The sequence below is a fragment of the Equus caballus genome, chromosome 1 (assembly GCF_041296265.1).
Source record: "Equus caballus isolate H_3958 breed thoroughbred chromosome 1, TB-T2T, whole genome shotgun sequence".
NCBI lineage: Eukaryota > Metazoa > Chordata > Mammalia > Perissodactyla > Equidae > Equus > Equus caballus.
Genome location: NC_091684.1, coordinates 23766382 through 23786399, shown reverse-complemented (window position 1 = coordinate 23786399; position 20018 = coordinate 23766382).

Sequence of the window (20018 nt, the reverse complement as noted above, 5' to 3'; positions counted from 1 at the left end):
AATAAGATGTTTTCAAAATTAAAAAAAAAAATTCCAGATAAGGAACTTGACTTTTTCCAATAACGTGATCATTTTAAAGCATCAGTTTGGGGCCGGGCCCATGCCCAAGTGGTGAAGTTCACATGCTCCACTTCGGCAGCACAGAGTTTCACCAGTTTGGATCCTGGGTGCAGACCTAGCGCTGCTCATCAAGCCATGCTGAGATGGTGTCCCACACGGCACAACTAGAGGGATCTAAAACTAGAATATACAACTATGAACTGTGGGGATTTGCGGAGAAAGAAAAAAAAAAAAGAAGAAGATTGGCAACAGATGTTAGCTCAGGTGCCATTCTTTAAAAAAAACCTAGGTTTATAAAAAAAATAAAAGCATCAATTTGAGTCTTCATAGTTTACCAAACTACAGCGTGAATAACCATATCTCGTCTACTCTAGGCATAGGATTATAATTATTCCATAGCTTTAAACATCTATGATGATTAAGTAAACAGGTTAAATTTATCTGAATTATGTTTTAAAGCATCAATAAATAATAATAATAATAATAAAATAAAAATGCTTCCTTTCAAACCGACATGTTTCAGAGGCTTTAAAGTATATCACAACATTAATTCTATCGCTCATATATAAGGACCAAGCCCTAACCCTCCTGGTGATAGAAGAAATGACATATTACAAAGATTCATTGGTGGTTCATTTTTTTCTGGGAGAAAATGTTATAAAAATATGGACAGAAATTCCTCAGCTATTCTAAAATTTTCTTTCGGTATTAGAAAAGAGCAATCCATTACATAGTGACCTTGAAGAAGAGCAAATAAACAAATTAACTAATAATCAACATTCAACATATATTTTAATCATCGTGTCTAAAGCTGTTTACTATCCAAGAATATTTGTGTAATCAGGATGTCAACTGGGGATCCTGTGGCACCATGATGATTTGAATAATGCTCGTTTGACCCCCTAATTTTATATCCTGTAGAAAGTAAAGCCACCTAGTCTTAGATAATTGTAGCATTTAATATGGGAGAAAAGACAATACGGGGATAACCATAATAAAGGAAATGATTCTGCCAATGACAGGAACAAGGTTAAGTATTTCATAAAAATTCATAAACAATAGAGGAAGAATACTTCCAGGTGCGAGAATCAGCAAACCGTTCTTAGACAAGAGAGGATACAAAGAGAGAACCCCATTAAAGGTAGAGGAAGGAGTGTGAGCAAAGACAGTGTGGCAAGAAAGCAGGGAGCAGTTCTACTTCTGACCCTGATGGAGATATTGGTACTGCGCGAGCCATCTCACCATAAAAAATGAAAACCACACAAAACATCTGGGGCAATTGAACTCCCAATTTATTAATTTCCTCCTTTTTTCATAAAATAGAGATTCATTTAATAATCTTATCCTTTCCTTAAAAGAGCCAAATTGAAAATGTGCAGATGGTGCTTTTTTTCAACTATTGACAATACAGCTGTCCTCTTACTCCAGCAATGGAGGATCATTAGCAAACCCGATGTAAGGAGATGAATGATAGAGGACTCAGCAATACTAATAATAATCATTGCAAAGTAAAACTGCTCTAAGTGGCCTACAAGGGTCATCCAATACCTCTGTCTTCTTCCATATGGGAGGATTTCCATTAACTTTTGGTCTACGCTCTTAAAGAGGAGTGAATAAATGCTTTCCAAGTGCATTGCTTTCAAGCCTTTATTTTCTTTAATATTTCATCATTCTATGATTTTACCTAAAAAGACATTAGACATACATCATCACTAAAGGAATATTTGGTATACTGTCCAGTCTGACATGGACATGACTAGTTTCATCTCTTTGAATTCTACATATCATCTCTCACACTTTAAAATACAAGAATAACAGAGATCACACATGGTAAAAGGTTGTGTCAGTAATTAAATGGAAGATTCCAGCACAGAGTTGTGGTTTGGACTAGATTGCATCCAAGGGTCTTCCTCAGAGATCTTTTTGCTAGGAGTGCTTCCTAAATGTCTTCCAAGACCATTTTTTCTTATCACATCCATAATTCAGAAGAAAAGCTTGCTGAATCCCAGAAACAGAACTTTCGCTTGCTTAGCAAGGATGTGTCTTTCAGTTTAGTTAAAACTCTGTTTGCTCAACTTTAAAATGAACACTGGGGGTATGGGTAGTAATATTGGGAACGTAGTAAAATTGGGGGCATAGGCCAGTTCATTCCTTTCAAATTTATTGGAGCTAGGACACCTGGTGTCTTATAAAGTATTTCATAAATATTAAGGATTTCTGGTATAGGCATATACCTTGTCCTGGAAATTTTCAGTCTAAAAGGGACTTTCAGATCACCTAACCCCATGCTATCATTTCAGGGATAAGAACACCATTGCTTGGGAAGTCACTATGCCCTAGTCGCATGGCTATTTAGGGACGGAATCTGGAGTAAAACTCAGACTGATCCTTGGGCTTAAGCCCTTGTTACCGTACCATAACCAGCTCACATATTTAGGAACAGTCAAATTCTTTGTCTTCTGTCCTCTACCAGGAAATACACAACAGCAAAAACATGTACCTCTTAAGTATTTATTGAAATGGTTGAGCTCAGATTTATGTACAAAGTTTGACTTTTTTTACCTTTCCTGAATTCCATTCTCCAGGGGACGGAGGTAAGTCAGGGTTTCCCAGTCCAGTTGTTAATATCATTTGGAATTTTCTTGTTTATATTCCTGTCTGTGTCATATTTAATGAATCAAAGTCTCTGTTTAGGGTTTAGCGGGGCTGAAGTTTATCAAATAAGAGTTTGCTATCATTTACATACAAACAAGGCAAAAACAGTTATCTTTTCTACATCTCTCTATCCCTTTAATTCCAGGAACCTTAAGATTGGTGGCCACTGAAGAAAAAAAAATGTTGCAATGAAAATAATAATACAAAAGGGAGACACAGGCTAAGACCTACTTTGTTTAGTAACATTGTTCCTAATTTCTTTGTTGATCTAACGCCAAGGGAAGATTATACTCACTACTCTCTCCAGTTTCCAAATATATTTTCTCCTTTTGAAGAAAGATTCTGAGTGTGTAGTGTAAATGTCGCCATTGTTTAAATGTCATCCAGCTTGTTTATGCATTTGTGGTTTGGGCAGCGAAATGCATGGCCGCTATTACTGCATTTTTCCTGGGAAAGGACAAAATCAGGAGTTGGAAGGAAGACTTGCCTTTTTTTTTAAATATGACCTTTTAGAAAGTAAGCCAGTTTACACCTGTCTCTCTAGGAGTCCATCCACTTTTCATATTGGGCTGTTATTTTTGCCAACGAAAAGCACATGAATCTGTGACAAATATAGATATTTGAATCTAAGATTGGACTTGATTGTCATGAGGCAAACTTTCCAGCCCTGCCTTCCATTATTCTCCTTTCCAGACCAGATGAGTTGGCAAACTGGACAAATTGTTCTTTCGTATGCAGTTATTTTCAATTATTAAAATAGAATAAATATCAAGGACCAGGTATATATCATGCTCCATTCTATGAGTAGGGACACATGAGTAAATAAGATAATATTTCTGCTGTCATATATCATACATTCCAGTCGGGAGGTGTCAAATGGTAAACAAGTAAACTGATGATTAAACAGGACAATACATTCAATGAAAGCAAGGGCTTGCATACAAGAAAGGAGAAGGGGTGGTCAGGGATGGCTTCTGTGAAGAGATGTCATTTAAGCTGAGACAAGAAAAATGCCAAGTTGAATAACCAGAAACAGAAACACAAATACTGTATCATCTCACTTACATGTGAGATCCCATAGAACAACCAGAGAGCAGAATGATGGTTGCAGGGGCTAGTGGGTGGGAGAAATGGGGAGATGTTGATTAAACGGTACAAAGCTTCAGTTGTGCAGAATAAATAAGTTCTGGAAATCTAATGTACAGCATGATGATTATAGTTAATTACACAGTATTGTATACTTGAAATTTGCTAAGAGAGTAGATCTTAAGTGTTCTCACCAAACATACACAAAAATGGTAACTACGTGAGGTGATAAATGTGTTAATTGACTTGATTACGGTAATGATTTCACGATGTATGTGTATATTATACTATCACATTGTGCACGTTTAAAAAAATCACATTGTTCAACCTGGATATATACAATTTTTATTTGTCAATCCTACCTCAATAAAGTTGGAAAACATACTAAGTAATAAAAAAAGAGGACAATAGGAAAGAGTAAGCCATGTGACAGAGAAGAGTGATTCAAGAAGTAGAAACAGCAAGGACAAAGATCCTAAGAAGGGACTGAGCTTCACATCTTAGAGAGGGAGAAAGCAGTGTGGCTGGTACAGAGTAAAAGATGAGGGGAAGGGTGTGAGACTGGTAGAAACATATTCAGGAGACAAATCACATGGGTCTTTATAGGCTTAGGCAAGGACATGAGTCGTACCTACAAAGAACTTTAAATTTGGTGGTGAGTTTTATTTTAAGTGTAGCAAACAAACAAACAAGAAACATTAGAGAAATTAGCTAGGAACTGAATTATAATTTATCATATTTTTTAAAAGTTACTTAATTTTTACAGTTCAATCCAACGTTATTTATGGCCTGTTTTGAACTAGGTCATGTAATAGGCATAACCCTGTAAATGAAAGTTTGGAGCAAGGTCCCTGCTTTGAAGAACTCCAAACCTAGTGAGGATGTTACATCATAAATATCACAGTGGAGACGAGCACAGGGACTTATGGTAGACAGACCAGATCAAGTATAACAAGGAAGCTTTCTTAGACGACACAGCCTCAGCCAACTCTTGAAGGTGAAGGACATTACAGACAGGGTGAATAGCTTGATTAATGGTATGAAATTATAAAAGAGCATGAGGCAACATGCAAAATTCAGTACTGCTGAGGAAAAAATAAAATCATTAATTACAAACTTCTGTTTTGAATGTTCTTTCATTCATCTCCCCAATCCTGGGTTCCAAATGTGCATATGTCTCCACCTGTTCTTATAGGTTCAACTCAAATTTCACGTCTTCCCTCCATGAAGTATTTTCAGATGTCCACAGAAAGAAATGTTAGCACCTCTCGAGCTCATAATGAATCGCCACCAAATGCTAAGTTGTTTTTTTTGAGGAAGATTAGCCCTGAGCTAACATCTACTGTCAATCCTGCTCTTTTTGCTGAGAAAGACTGGCCCTGAGATAACATCCATACTCATCTTCCTCTACCTTTTTTTATATATGGGATGTCTGCCACAGAATGGCTTGACAAGCAGTGCGTAGGTCTATACCTGGGATCTGAACCATTGAGCCCGAGGCTGCTGAAGCAGAATGTGCGCACTTAACCCCTGCACTACCGAGCTGGCCTCCGCAAATGCTAACTGTTTTGGAGCTAAGATCCATATCTAATTTATCTCTATTCCTACTGTGATGCCCAATATGGGTTTACACATAGTCGATGGTGAAAACATTTATTGAATAAATGAATTAAACTAATCTGTGAGCAGAACCACCTCTAAGTTCATTACCAAGACCAGCTTTTATCTCAAATTCATTTTCGTTAGGTTGGACTCAGTCCTACAAATAGTTCTCCAAACACACTAGGCTACTATAACTTTTATTCGGAACATATCATTTTCATTCACCCCTTTCAGTTCCAACAACAGTATCCCTACTCATTCTGGTAGCTAGTACCTAGAATCTTAGACATGGACTAGATATTAAGAATCATCTATTTCAGTGATCTCAAACCTAGCTGTACATTTAAATAACTTGCACACTCTTTTCAAATATCTGTTTCTGGGTTTCACCCTTCAGAAATTCTGATTTAATTGGTCTGAGGTAGAGCCTGAAACCACAGTTTAAAGCTACTGAACTTTGTTATATTGCATATTATGAAACTCATTACCTATTACAACTGAAGAAAATCTAATTCAGAAAGGTCAAGTCACTTGCCCAAGAGTGACAGAAATAATCTAATCTACCTGGAGCCCAATCCTTGTTTGCTTTCTTCTTAAATTACCAAGTACAAGCATCCTCAGTCATGCTTTCTGAATGCTGCCTCCCTGTCCCCAACAACATACAATACTCACCCTGAGAATAAACACATATTGTTCTAGAAGTGATGCTTGACTTTCATTAAGCCCATTCTAATGGCCTAGGTTTGAGGGACATCATTTTGCTTTCATGACAAAATCAAACACCATTTGAGAGTTCAGAGATACACTCACTTATCCAGAATCTAGAAAAAGCTGGAAGTAATTCCAGAGATAAGCACAATAGAAAATCTTTATAAAGATAATCTTGTACTGGATGATTTTTCTTTCTGAGGTTGTTATGAGGATTAAATGAGATGTCACATAAGGCATTGGGCAAAGCTCTTGGGTCATATTTTGTCTCAAACAGTCATGAAAATAACTGTCATCATCGTCTTGGATTAGTGCTGAATTGGCAACAATGCAGATGCACAACAGAGGAAGGAAGGCAATCACACACATCATGCATCTTACGTGACTCTAACATCATTATATATGGATAGTTTTATTTCATTCCACATATGAAGTATTATTGTCCCTAGTTTATAGATGAGAAAATTGAAACTCAGAGAGACTAAGTAACTTGCTTAGCATCATACTGCTGGTAAGTGATGGAGCTTGGTGTTGAGCACTGGTCTAGGTGCCACCCACAGCATATTTGATTTTTGACCATACAAGCTTCCTCATTTTTGTTACAACATTTTGTTAAAGGAGTTAGATTAAACGCGTGAGTAACTGACCATCGATTAGAAATGAGGGCTCCCATTGTTGCAAACTTGACAGCTGAAATTAAATAAAAGAGGCAAATATTATGGTCTTCCACAAAATGAGCGTTTCTGATGTTCCAGCCTAAATGTCTCACAAACCCATGATATGAACTCTCTACGGAAACGAAGATGGTCCCATGGTCTATACACACGACATGTCCATTACTGTCTCTTTGCCTTTGGTCATACTGCTGACACCACATAATGCCATCTGTCTTCCTAGGTCTTTCAATATCCTCATGCTTTCAGGATCAACTTAAATCCTACCTTGACTGCAAAAGAACATAACTAGACCATTATCTTTCTCCATACACAAAAATGGACTCAAAATGGATCAAAGACTTGAAGATAAGACCTGAAACCATAAAACTTCTGGAAGAAAATATAGCAATACACTCTTTGACATCAGACTTAAAAGAATCTTTACAAATATGATGTCCTCTCAGACAAGGGAAACAAAAGAAAAAATAAACAGTGGGACTTCATCAGACTGAAGAGCTTCTGGAAGGCAAAGGAAACCAACAGCCCACCAAGTGGGAGAAAATATTTGCAAATAATATATCAGATAAGGGGTTAATCTCCATAATATCTAAAGAACTAACACAACTGAACTACAAAAAAACAAACAAGCCAATCAAAAATTGGGCAGAGGATATGAACAGACATTTTTCCGGAGAAGATATATAGATGGCCAACAGGCACATGAAAAGATGCTCAACATCACTAACCATCAGGGCAATGCAAATCAAAACTACACTTACATATCATCTTGTGCCTGTTAGAGTGGCTATGATCACCAAGACAAATGACAACAAATGTTGGAGAGGATGTGGAGAAAAGGAAACGTCATCCACTGCTGGTGGGAATGCAAAGTGGTGCAGCCACTTTGGAAAACAGTATGGAGCCTTCTCAAAAAATATAAAAGAGAAATACCATAGGATCCAGCTATCCCACTATTGGGTATTTATCCAAAGAACTTGAAATCAACAATACAAAGAGAATTATGCACCCCTATGTTCATTGCAGCATTATTTACAATAGCCAAGATGTGCAAGCAACCCAAGTGCCCAGCGACTGATAAAGAAGATGTGGTATATATATACAATGGAATACTACTCAGCTATAAAAAAGACAAAATCATCCCATTTGCAGCCACATGGATGGATTGTGACGGCATCATGTTAAGAGAAATATGGCAGACAGAGAAAGACAAACACTGTATGATTTCACTCACATGTGGAATATAAACAAGCTTATGGACAAAGAGAACAATTTAGTGGTTACTAGGAGGAAGGGGGGCCTGGTGGGCACAAGGGATTTAGGGGCACATTTATATGGTGTTTGACAAACATTAATGTACAACTGAAATTTCGCGATGTTATAAACTATTTAGACCACAATAAATTGTTTTTTTTTTAAAGGTATCTTCTGTGAAACAAGGCCACATCATGTATGTGGACCTTATGAGGGACGTGAAGTAAGATCAGAAAGACTTCAAGAATCAAAGCTTCAGCTAAAGCTGCTTCTTTCTTTCTCTTTCTTCCTCTCTCCCTGCCTCTGTTCTTTATTCTCATTCTTTCCTCACACGTGGTTTCTCTGTGCCACATCATGATGTGGCCTCGACTCCCTAAATCATACATGTCCTTCTGGTTCAAGTGCCCAGTATAGACTCAGATAATTCAAATTTTGTGGGAAAGAGACTTACTGTCCCAGTTTTGTTCGAGTGTCCATTTCTGGTCCATTCAGACAGTGACCTAGTCACAGCTGTTGGGGGAGGGTAGGTGGTTTAATCTACTTCACCATTTGATAAACACTGCCTTTTCTACTTTTCAATGCATAATAATTAGTACTGACTTCACATAAATATAAAGCTCTTTATGGAAAAGAGAATGGCTTTGACTTCTTTGTGCCCTCCACAGTGCAGGTATTCAGCATCCTATGGTTGATTAGTTTAGCAACTCATTGAAGGAAGCTGAAGGATGCTAGTTAGGAATATCCTTGAGTCTTAATACGTTGAAGGGTATGTGAATAGACGTTCTAACACCCCATACTTTGCGAGAATGAAGACACTGTCGAGCTAATATCCAAGGAGCAAGAGAGTTGCATTCAACAGCCAGCTGTGAGCAGAACAAAGTGGGACACGGTGTGCAGGACCTGGGTTAATCTGATCTCATTACATGAAGAAACAGTTCCACAAAGTTACCCTTGGAATGTTAGACTATATTGCCTCTGTGGACAAATATAAAGGGATGATTTTGAAGGTTTCTAAATAATTTCCAGGTCAGGGTGAACAAACTGGAGGAAGAACATGGCCTAGCCTCACCACTTCCAGGGAATCATATGTTTGGAAGACTGGGCAGAGTGGTATGATGCTGTGGCCAACGATGCTCTTTCCAGCCTATTTTCTATTTTTCTAGTGGCCCTTACTTTCTGTAACAGAGCAATAATTCCCTAGTTATGATCAACATCTATGCTGGAAAAGCCTCTGAGAATGGCAATTATATCTTACCACTCATGAAGACCTGTATTGCTCTCCCCAGGAATGAGGCATTTTACACCTGTCTCTGTAGACAGGGTGATTTTTATGTGTGTGTGTGTTTCTCATGGTGGCTGGTACATGCCTGAGCACATAGTGACCTTCCCACAAAGTACACTTTTTATGTTCTATTTCCAATGAAACTTGTTAACTCATCTGTGTTCTGGTGGTCAGTCACTGTCTAGCAAATAGAGATAAGAGTTTGGGGTCACAGAGGAAGACTATGGATGACAAAGCCAATTTTGTGTGTGTGTGTCTGATGCGAATGGTTTTCTTTCCCTAGCAGAGGATTACCAAAATTCAGTGGGAAATAATAAAAGAACCATTAACGTGAAGGGGTCTTCCTTCTGACCAAGAAGAGGACTATCTGAGAAGCCAAACCACCTGTGCATATTTGGATAAGCTTGGCCTGTATTCTCTGTGCCTTAGGGTATGGTGATAATTTTTACCTGCAATACTAATGACAAACAGAGCTTTTTAAAAATACAGGAAATAGACTAACCATGATGGCTGATTCAAACCTGGTCATGTCTTAAACAAGCCACACGAAATTCATATATAAATCAAATATATATGTTCCTCATCCTGAGAGAGGATGGATATCTCCCACTTGTAGGAGATAGAATTCTTAGATGGTGCCAAGTTTCCCAACCCTGTGTATTGTCCTATTCCTATTCTCTTCTGAGGCAGAACTGGTGAATATGATGGGATAGTTACTCTTGATTAGGTTGTGTTATAAACGGCAAATGGTGATAGGACAGTCACTCCCATGAATATGCTCAGAGCACTGGAGAGAATTAAGAAGTTAGACACATGCAATCCTGCTGAACAGAAGAAAGCAAACAGCCTGGTTGTGAATTGTCTTTGGAGCCATAATGCAAGGAATTGAGGTCAACTTCTAGGAGCTGAGAGCTATCCCTGGCTGATGGCAAGAAAACAGGTTCTCAGTAATACAGCTGCCAGGCAATGAATTTTGCCAACAATCTGTGAGCTTGGTAAAGGACCCTGAGCCTCAGATGAGAATTGAATCTCTGGCCAACATTTTGATTTCAGCCTGGTGATACCTTGAGCAGAGTACTCAGCTAACCTGTACCAGGACTTCTGATCCAAGGAAATTGAAAGATAATAAATGGGTGTTGTTTAAATCACCAAGTTTGTGATGATTTGTTACACAGCCATAGGACGCTAACAAACCACTAAATAAGTAGTCAATACATTCATTTAGTAATTTAATAAGCATTTATTTGGAAACTATTACATGCTAAACAGCATAATAGGTAATGAAGAGTCAGAGTCAAACATGACCACCATCCCTCCCACGCGAACGAGAAAAGATTTTCATTAGGATCTAATTTACATGTTAAAAAAGAGCTAACTCTCTGAACTTCTCAGAGTATCGTCATCTGTTTGTTAGGAACAAATAAGTAGATTCAGATAACTAAAAAAGATAACTAGAATTTACACTCAGACTTCAAAGAAGTCAAGGTTATCACAGGATAGAAAATGATTGCTTCATATGGCAACTCTTTTCCTTCCCATCCATTGTTCTCTCCTTTTCTTTCCAAGTCAGAGACAAAGGCAAACGTTCCACGTTATGAGAAAGATATTTGCAGGGTAAAGAGTGTTCCAGTTTTCTGAGATGTCCAGACTCGCAAAAGCATCCTTTTTTCTCCCACAAGTCCCTGGCTCCACAAGCCATTGGTTCAGATTGTCACTGTAGAAACCATCCACGGAGTCCTGGCTTCAGCCACATCAAGCTTGGGAGAGACAGGGAATAAATGACATTTGGCTACAGAGTAAAGGGTTGAAGAGCTCTTTATTTCTTCCGCTATAGCTCAAGCAGAAAGCATCCCTCCCAAACACCATCTTTACCCCATTACCTTCGCACCCACACAGTCTGTCTTCATTGTTTCACACCTCTGCCATTCCAGGTGGCAAAAGTGTTATTTTCTTTATACTAGAAGTTTTAAAATTGAATTTAACTTGTACAACCTGAAATACAATTCATTCCTTTGGAAGTTTTTTTTCCCCCTCTTTCAGCTTCATTTGGAGAGATTAGGAAAAATTTATCTTTCTGTGAAGAGACTAATGGTCCAAACTGAGAGACTGATAGAGAGAAAGGAAGAGAATGAGAGAAAGGAAGAGAGAGAGAAACTGAAGGGTCAGGACCTATTGCATCATTGAATAGCTGTCATATCCATGTGAGGCTCAGCATGGAGCATTTACAGGGACATGAAAGTTACCTAAGTTTCGATTTGCGGACATGGCACCTGGGCAGGAGCGGCTCCATCTTAGGCCTAGAAATTCGTCTCAACAATACAAACTCTATAGTTAACGGTATAAACAATTATTTTCCCTTGAGTAAGAAATTATTTAGTTTCTCCTCACTGTCATCACTTGTACATTATGATAGATTACTTGCCATGCAAATATGAGAGTTAACATAGGTAAGCCTCTAGCTTAATCCCTGATATAAAAAATTCAATAAGTTGTAGCTATAATTATTATCATCATAATGTACAGTTGCATATATTTTAAGATAGATGTCCTAAAACAAAACAAAGAAGAAATATTTTTACTATTATTTTATAGACGATTCTGCCTCCCACACACCAAATTACTTCATTGACAACATGGAATTCTTCTTCTAATTATTCTCAAATTTACTCAAATATAAGCTTAAAGTACCTGACATTCCTGACTTTGTCATCTTCTCCCACCATGTAGATTCCAGTGTTCTGTCTGCAGAACTGGTCCTGCTATCTGTGTTGATAAAATATGGCCTACAAAATGAATCCCAAGATTGCAATCCTTGTCGCAAAAATGAAACTCAGACATGGCGTGTATCCTTTGTCAGTTTCAATAATGTCAGGTCTCTTGCACCCAAAGTGTTTGATAGGTTGTAAAAGGAGATGCTTCTAAATGAAGAAGATATGAGCCCTCTATATGTACCTGTCACTTGTTGAGGGAGTCATTCTTAAGGACTATATGAGTGGTGATATACAGAAGACACAGGGCCACTTTGATAAACAGAAAAGGTCATTTTAGGGTTTTAGGTAGTAGTAAATAAATCAATCCATCAATCTTGCTGTAAAGATTTGGGCCAGGGTAAGCAGCAAAAGACAGCCTAAAATACTCTCCCAGAAGAGGTCTCCCTTCACCCCAGTTTCTCCATGTAAAATCTTAATAAGCTATGTTTTAATAGTATATTTCTCCACTATAGTCTATTACACTCAACCCAGGCAACCCTATCAGTCAATGGAGCTGACATCCTTCGGCTTACAGTATTTAGAGAAATTAAACTGTCAGTCTTCATTTCTCCTAATGGCTATACCAACATGTCCCACTTTTGTCTAAGAAGCTAATCTGAATTTAAAATCAGCCTGGTGGCTTCAGAGTCCTTAATTTCAGATTTCTATCTTCTGATGAGACGCAGGTTACTGTAGTCCAAGCCATCAATACAAATGAAGTCTGATCACATCAGCGTGAAAACAAAAGTACTTTTCTTCCTTCCTGCCTTGAAATGCTCTAATTAGGAAGCTCAAAATTATTTCAGGTCCAGAGATGACCTCATTGTTGCTGAGACAGGTGGGGAGAGGCCGGTGAAATGTGTCTCAGGATCATGGCAAACAGCTGGGCGATGAAGAGAACTCTTCCATCTATGAGGTCAATACAACCACTCACCCAGCCATGGGATCACCCCAAACCCGCACCACTGAGGACTTCTCTGGAAGCAGCATTGTGTTACCTTTCTTATCATTTTATAAGCCTGAGCCCTGTCAAATGGGGACTTTGGAGGTTTAGGATCTCACACAGCTATCCAATCAATGGAACTCGCCGCATAAAACTACAGCAGCAAGAGAACAATGGGCACTGATTTCCATTGTCTTCCTTGACCCAAATCACCCGGTGGGTGAGTTTGACATTGAGGGTGGCCCACGCCCATTTCTAGATTATATCATACTTTTGCTTTTCATTTGCTCAGCTTCCCAGCACTGTCACGTTACTTTCCATCACTCCAAACTCCCAGCCAATGTTTAGTTCTTACCCTAACTTGTGATGCTCTTTAAGCCATCACCACGCCTTTGCTCATTCATAATAGCAAAATTTCTCTTCTCTCCCTGCCTTCAGGAAAGGCAAAACCTACTATTCATTTGGCAATCCAGGGAAATCAGTTTAATCAGCTGATAGATTGGCAAATCTCAAAGTGCATTCTGAACCAGCATCATTAGCATCACTGGGAAACTCGTTAGAGATGCAGATTATCACATGACACCCCAGATTTACTGAATCAGAGCTGGGGGTGGGGGTGTGGGGATGGCCTTGCAATTGTGTTTAACAAGCCTTCTGGTTGATTCAAACACACAGCAGAGTTTTTGAAACACTGAGAGTAACTTAATCTAATCAAACTGATTCTCCTGAAAATGTGAATGGCTGCTAGATTCCACATTCACTAAACATCTATTTTTTTTTTTTAAGTAGAGTACTTTTTAACCTAGAATAAAGCTTTTTTGGGACATGGTTATTTCTTATTCATGTTTATATGTCCCAAATGCTTAGAGATATGCCTTGAATACAACGAGGTTATAAAAAGTGATGGATTTATTTTAATCAAAAGAATGTCAAATTGCAGTTAAACTAATGGAAGCCACCCTCCGTCGAGGTAGGCCAGCCGTGTGATTAAGAGGAGTAGCTTTGTGGTCAGATGGATGTGAGTTCAAGTTCTGACTCTGAAACTGGTAAACAATTATCTATTAATGATTAGGTAGCTAGTAACTAATGTTTTTTTTGCAGTTACTAATTATAGCTCTCAGTTATTCCCCCACCCATTGTTAACCCTGTCCAACTCTCACTAACTTCCTATAGATAAGGGCTCCCTGGCACCTGGTTCACCGTGGTAATAGATGTTTGAGTTGTTTTTCAAGAATTAGGACCCCTTGTCTAGTTCAGGCCAGTTGAGACCAATAAGCCATCAACTGGGCTTGCACAGGTGCCTGATAAGATACCTTTTTGATGTCAACTGTCTAAAAACTCCACTCTCAGATGACGCTAACGTCACCATTTTGTGAACACGCATCCTGAATGTTCATGAAGAGCCATGAATTTTGACTACGCTTGCGATCATCAATTACCTCACTTCTCCTTACCTGCAACCATCTATCCTCACACTTCAGACCATCTGGCCCCCTACCCCATCAATATCCTTGAGTCCCCATTTTCAGAGAGGCGGATTTGAGACCCGTTATCCCGTCTTCTCTCACGGCTGCCTTGTGATTAAAACCCTCTCTCTGCTGCAACCTTGTCATTTCTAGGATTGGCTTTCTGCGTGATGGGCAAAAACAAACCTCGTTCAGTTAACAACTCTACCAGTTTCTTAAGCGTTTTCTTGGGCAGGTTTTATTGATCTTTAAGTTTCTAAGTTTTCTCACCAAAAATTGTTGATAGCAAAACTATCTCAAAAAGTTGTTTAAGTTTGGTGATGACTTTTTAGATATGACATCAAAGGCATGATCCATGAAAGAAAGAATTGATAAGTTGGACTTCAATAAAATTAAAATTTTCTGCTCTGCAAAAGACACTGTCAAGGGGGGAGAGGATACACGGGAAATCTATGTAATTTTCTCTCTATTTTGCTGTGAACCCAAAACTGCTCTAAAGAAAAAAGCCTACTTAAAAAAAAAAGGTTGTTGGGGCCAGACTGGTGGCATATTGGTTAAGTTCATATGCTGTGCTTTGGCGGCCCAGGATTTGCCAGTTCAGATCCCGGGTGCAAACCTAGGATTGCTTGTCAAGCCATGCTGTGCCAGGCATCCCACACATAAAACAGAGGAAGATGGGCACAGATGTTAGCTCAGGGCCAATCTTCCTCAGCAAAAAGAGGAGGATTGGCAGTAGATGTTACCTCAGGGCCAATTTTTCTTAAAAATAAAAGTTGTGAGAATTAAATAAGATGATATCTGAAAGGTTCTCTGTATAATTGTAGGAATAGTGTAAATATGTAAATAAAACTATTATTATTATTTGTTTCTCTCTCTTATTTAATACAGTTTTAGGGTTTGTCTTAATGGGTTAAAATAGACCATAGTATATTTGTTTTCCAGGAAACTGCTAGAAAAATAAAACTTTATTTTTATTGCAATAACATTGGTTATAACATTATATAAATTTTAGATGTACATCATTATATTTCGATTTCTGTGTAGACTACATCATGTTCACCACCCAGAGACTAATTACAATCCATCACCATACACATGTGCCTAATCACCCCTTTTTCCCTGCTCCCTCCCCTCTTCCCTTCTGGTAAGCACCAATCCAATCTCTGTCTCTATGTGATAGTTGTTTCTACCTTCTATTTATGAGTGACATCATATAGTACTTTACTTTCTCCCTCTAACTTATTTCACTTAGCATAATACCCTCAAAGTCCATCTATGGCGTCACAAATGGCCAGATTTCATCCTTTTTCATGGCTGAGTAGTATTCCATTGTGTATATATACCATATCTTCTTTATCCATTCATCCCTTGATGGGCACCTAGGTTCTTCCAACTCTTGGCTATTGTGAATAATGCTGCAATGAAGGTAGGGGTTCGTATATCTTTGTGCATTCATGTTTTCATGTCCTGTGCATAAATACCCAGCAGTAGAATTGCTGGATCATATGGTAGCTCTATGCTTATTTTTTTGAGGACTCTCCATACTGTTTGCCATAGTGGCTGCACCAGTTTGCACTCCCCCCAACAGTGTATGAGAGTTCCCTTTTCTTCACATCCTCTCCAACACTGGTTATTTCTTATCTTATTAGTTATAGCCATTCTAACACGTGAGGTGATATCTCATTGTAGTTTTTTTTTCTGTTTCTGTGTGGGGTTTTTTTGGTGAGGAAGAGTGTCCCTGAGCTAGTATCTATTGCCAATCTTCTTCTTTTTGCTTGAGAAAGACTGTCACTGAGATAACATCTATGCCAATCTTCCTCTATTTTATGTGGGATGCTGCCACAGTGTGGCTTGACAAGTGGTGCAAGGTCCACGCCCAGGATCTGAAGCGGTAAACCCCAGGCCACGGAAGCAGAGCATGTGAACTCAATCACTACACCACTGGGATGGCCCCTCCTTGTGCATTTGATTTGCATTTCCCTGATAGTTAGTGATGTTGAACATCTTTTCATGTGCCTGTCGACCATCTGTGTATCCTCTTTGGAAAAATGTCTGTTCAGATCTTTTGCCCATTTTTCAATTGGGTGGTTAGTTTTTTTGTTCTGGATATGTATGAATTCTTTATATATTTTGGATATTAACTACTTACCAGATATATGGTTTGCAAATATCTTCCCCCAATTGTTAGGTTGTCTTTTCTTTTTTTGATGGTTTCCTTTGCTGTGCAGAAGCTTTTTGGTTTGATGTAGTCCCATTTTCTCACTTTTGCTATTGTTTCCCTGGCCCAGTCAGACATGGTACTTGAACATATGCTGCTAAGACCAATATCGAAGAGCATACTGCCTATGTTTTCTTCTAGAATCTTTATGCTTTTCAGGTCTTAACAGTCAAGTCTTTAATCCATTTTGTGCTAATTTTAGTGTATGGTGAAAGATAATGTTCTACTTTCCTTCTTTTGTGTGCAGCTGTCCAGTTTACCCAACACAATTTATTGAAGAGACTTTTCTTTCTTCATTGTATGTTCTTGGCTCCTTTGTCAAAAATTAGCTGTCCATAGATGTGTGGGTTTACTTTTGGGCTCTTGATTCTGTTCCATTGATCTTTGTGTCTGTTTTTGTGCCAGCACAATGGTGTCTTGGTTACCACAGTTTTGTAGTATATTTTGAAGTCAGTGAGTGTGATACCTCCAGCTTTGTTCTCTTTCCTCAGGATTCTTTTGGCTCTTTGGAGTCTTTTGGTGTTCTATGTAAATCTTAGGATTGTTTGTTCTATTTCTGTGAAAAATGTTGTTGGAACTTTTTTACCTTTTATTTTTATTTTATTTTATTTTTTTGAGGCAGGTTAGCCCTGAGCTAACATCTGCTGCCAATCCTCCTCTTTTCACTGAGGAAGACTGACCCTGAGCTAACATCTGTGCTCATCTTCCTCTAGTTTATATGAGGGGCACCTACCACAGCATAGCTTGCCAAGCAGTGCCATGTCCGCACCCAGGATCCAAACTAGTGAACCCCAGACTGCCGAAGCAGAATGTGCACAGTTAACTGCTGTGCCACTGGGCTGGGCCCTTACTGGAACTTTGATAGGGATTGCATTGAATTTGTAGATTGCTTCAAGAAGTATGGACATTTTTAACTATGTTAATTCTTCCTGCCCACAGAGGTTTCAGACACCCCACCTATCTGGGCCCACAAGTTGCCTGAGGGCTTGCTTTTGGGTGGGGCCAGTTCCTAGGGCAGGCTGCCTCTCCTGGCTGAGCTGGATTAAATCTGTGCTTTACTGGGTGGGGTGGGGCTGACCCTGGGCTAACAGGCCAGGGGAAGTATTCTAACCGCATCTGCCAGTGTCTGTGTCAGCATGCTGTACTAGGTCACAATAACGGCTGCTGTTAATATCTCAGTTCCTAGAGAGGTCTCACCCATCACCAAGATGCACCCAGAGCCTACCAGGTGAGTCTCTTTTCACCAAAGGATTGTTCACCTTTCTTTGTGGTGATTTTAGGTTGCTTTCCAAAATGAGTAAATTTGTATACTGGCCCTTTGAGGGCAAGCTTTGTTCCCCTTATGCCCAATAGCTTTTCTGGGGGTATTCTCCATTGTAGTTAATAGCCAGCAAAGCCAGATGTTATGATGCTTGTCTTGGTTGTGCTGAGTCCAAAAGCTGCTTATAGCAGTAACGCTCCCCTGCTCCTCCAGGGAAGGCTACGCACCTTAGGATTGCTCCTGGCCAGCTGTGAAGCACAGTGGCTCATGAAGGTGGCATTTTTTTTCTCTCCAGAAGTGAATTTCTGCCTTCTCCACGTCAGTCAGCACTGTCGCTGGTTTTGGGGGTTCTTTTTATCCAGTTTTCAGTTCTCAGGGTAGTTGTTCCAAGAGTAGTTGTAAATTTGTTGTGCCCATGGGAGGAGGTGAGTTCAAAGTCCACCTATGCCACTATCTTGACTGAACTCTAAAATTCTTAACATTTAATCCCCAATGCCTATTTCATTTTTGTTAGCAGATAGTCATTTTATCCAAAGTTTGTTAGAATAAGAGCTGAGAGGCCACATCTGACATGAACACTAGTGGGCTTATGTTGCTAGTTATGTCAAGAACCCACACAGTAGTATTTCTAGGTGTAGTTTTCCTTTCTTCCCTCAGAGATTTTTGGGTTATGTCACAGAACATGTCATTGGCCGGGAAGCTTATGAGTCTTAAATTACTGTAGTCAGGGCCATCTCAGTACGTGTACACAGTGTAGACCCATAAATTCAATAGACAACTTGTTTTCAGACTTGTCAGTATCTAGTCTCAGGTCCCTTATTTGGGGAAAATAGTTTATCAGACATCAGTTACTCCAGAAGGCTTCCAGTTTGGGGAACAAACTTCTGTGTGTTTTCCACAGACATGTGAATAGCATGAAGCCAGGAGGGAGAAACTTAATTCCAATTTGTTAGTGTAAATTGTCACAAAGCCTGAGTGTCATCTCTCATTCACATGTGCACAGGAAGTGTACATAACTGCTCCATTACAGTAAGCCATCAACCCATAGGAAGGCTGACTGCATTTACTGTGGATAGAAGTAACCTTGGCCTCCAACCAGTGTTGTCACTGGGAGTGACTTGGGTGAGTTCTAGTTGTACCAACTTAGTCTCAATTAGCTACATCCCAAACCATTTCGAGTAAACACACAATCTTTAAAAAACAAAAAACAGTGTCACATATTCAAATGCACCTTCAAAACAATTGTTGTCACCCCATTCACAAGTCTAGCAGATGCTGTCCCTAATAAAACTTATGTGAATTATCAAAGCAGCTGGAACTGGACCATGAACAACAGGTAAGAGACTGCTCTCTGCCCTGCTTCAGGAAAATGAGCAAAGGGCTAAGTTACTGAACTCCATGTTAAATAAAGCTTATTTACACATTGCTTACAATAGTCCAATTTTAGCCCACCAGTGATAATATTTTAAATACTCTTATTTATGAATTTCCTGTCCTTTATTACTTTAGGCTTAGCTTAGTTTGCATATGATCTGATTTCAGAAAAAAGACTGGTTTCATTTTGAATTTGGGAGTGGACGTAATATTAATTGCTAAACTAAACCATATTCAAAGGCAATCCTTCACAGATTGCAGGTAATTATAAAAGGCATTAAACTTAAATGTAATTATAAGAGTAGAAACCCAGGCTAAAATTTGCATTTTTATTTCACTTACATTTGATTATTCTTTTAATGTTATTACGATGATTAAAATTGTTTCATTTTGCCACTATAGAAGGAGGTTCACCCAAGAAAATGTGTTTTGAAATCAAGAATATCAAAGATTATTTTTTCTGAATACCCATTTGTAGGACAGTGTTCCATTCAGGAAGCTCAATGTATTAGGCATGGCCCAGACACTTACAACCAGGGAGAAAGATGCTTTGGAAAGATCACTGATCTTGATTCTATGCCATGTCATTGAAGAGACATGTGATGCTGGACAAGTTATACTACTCCCACCACAAAGTTCCATGAAAGGCACTATGCTGCAAACTCTTTAATGCTGCCATGTCTTT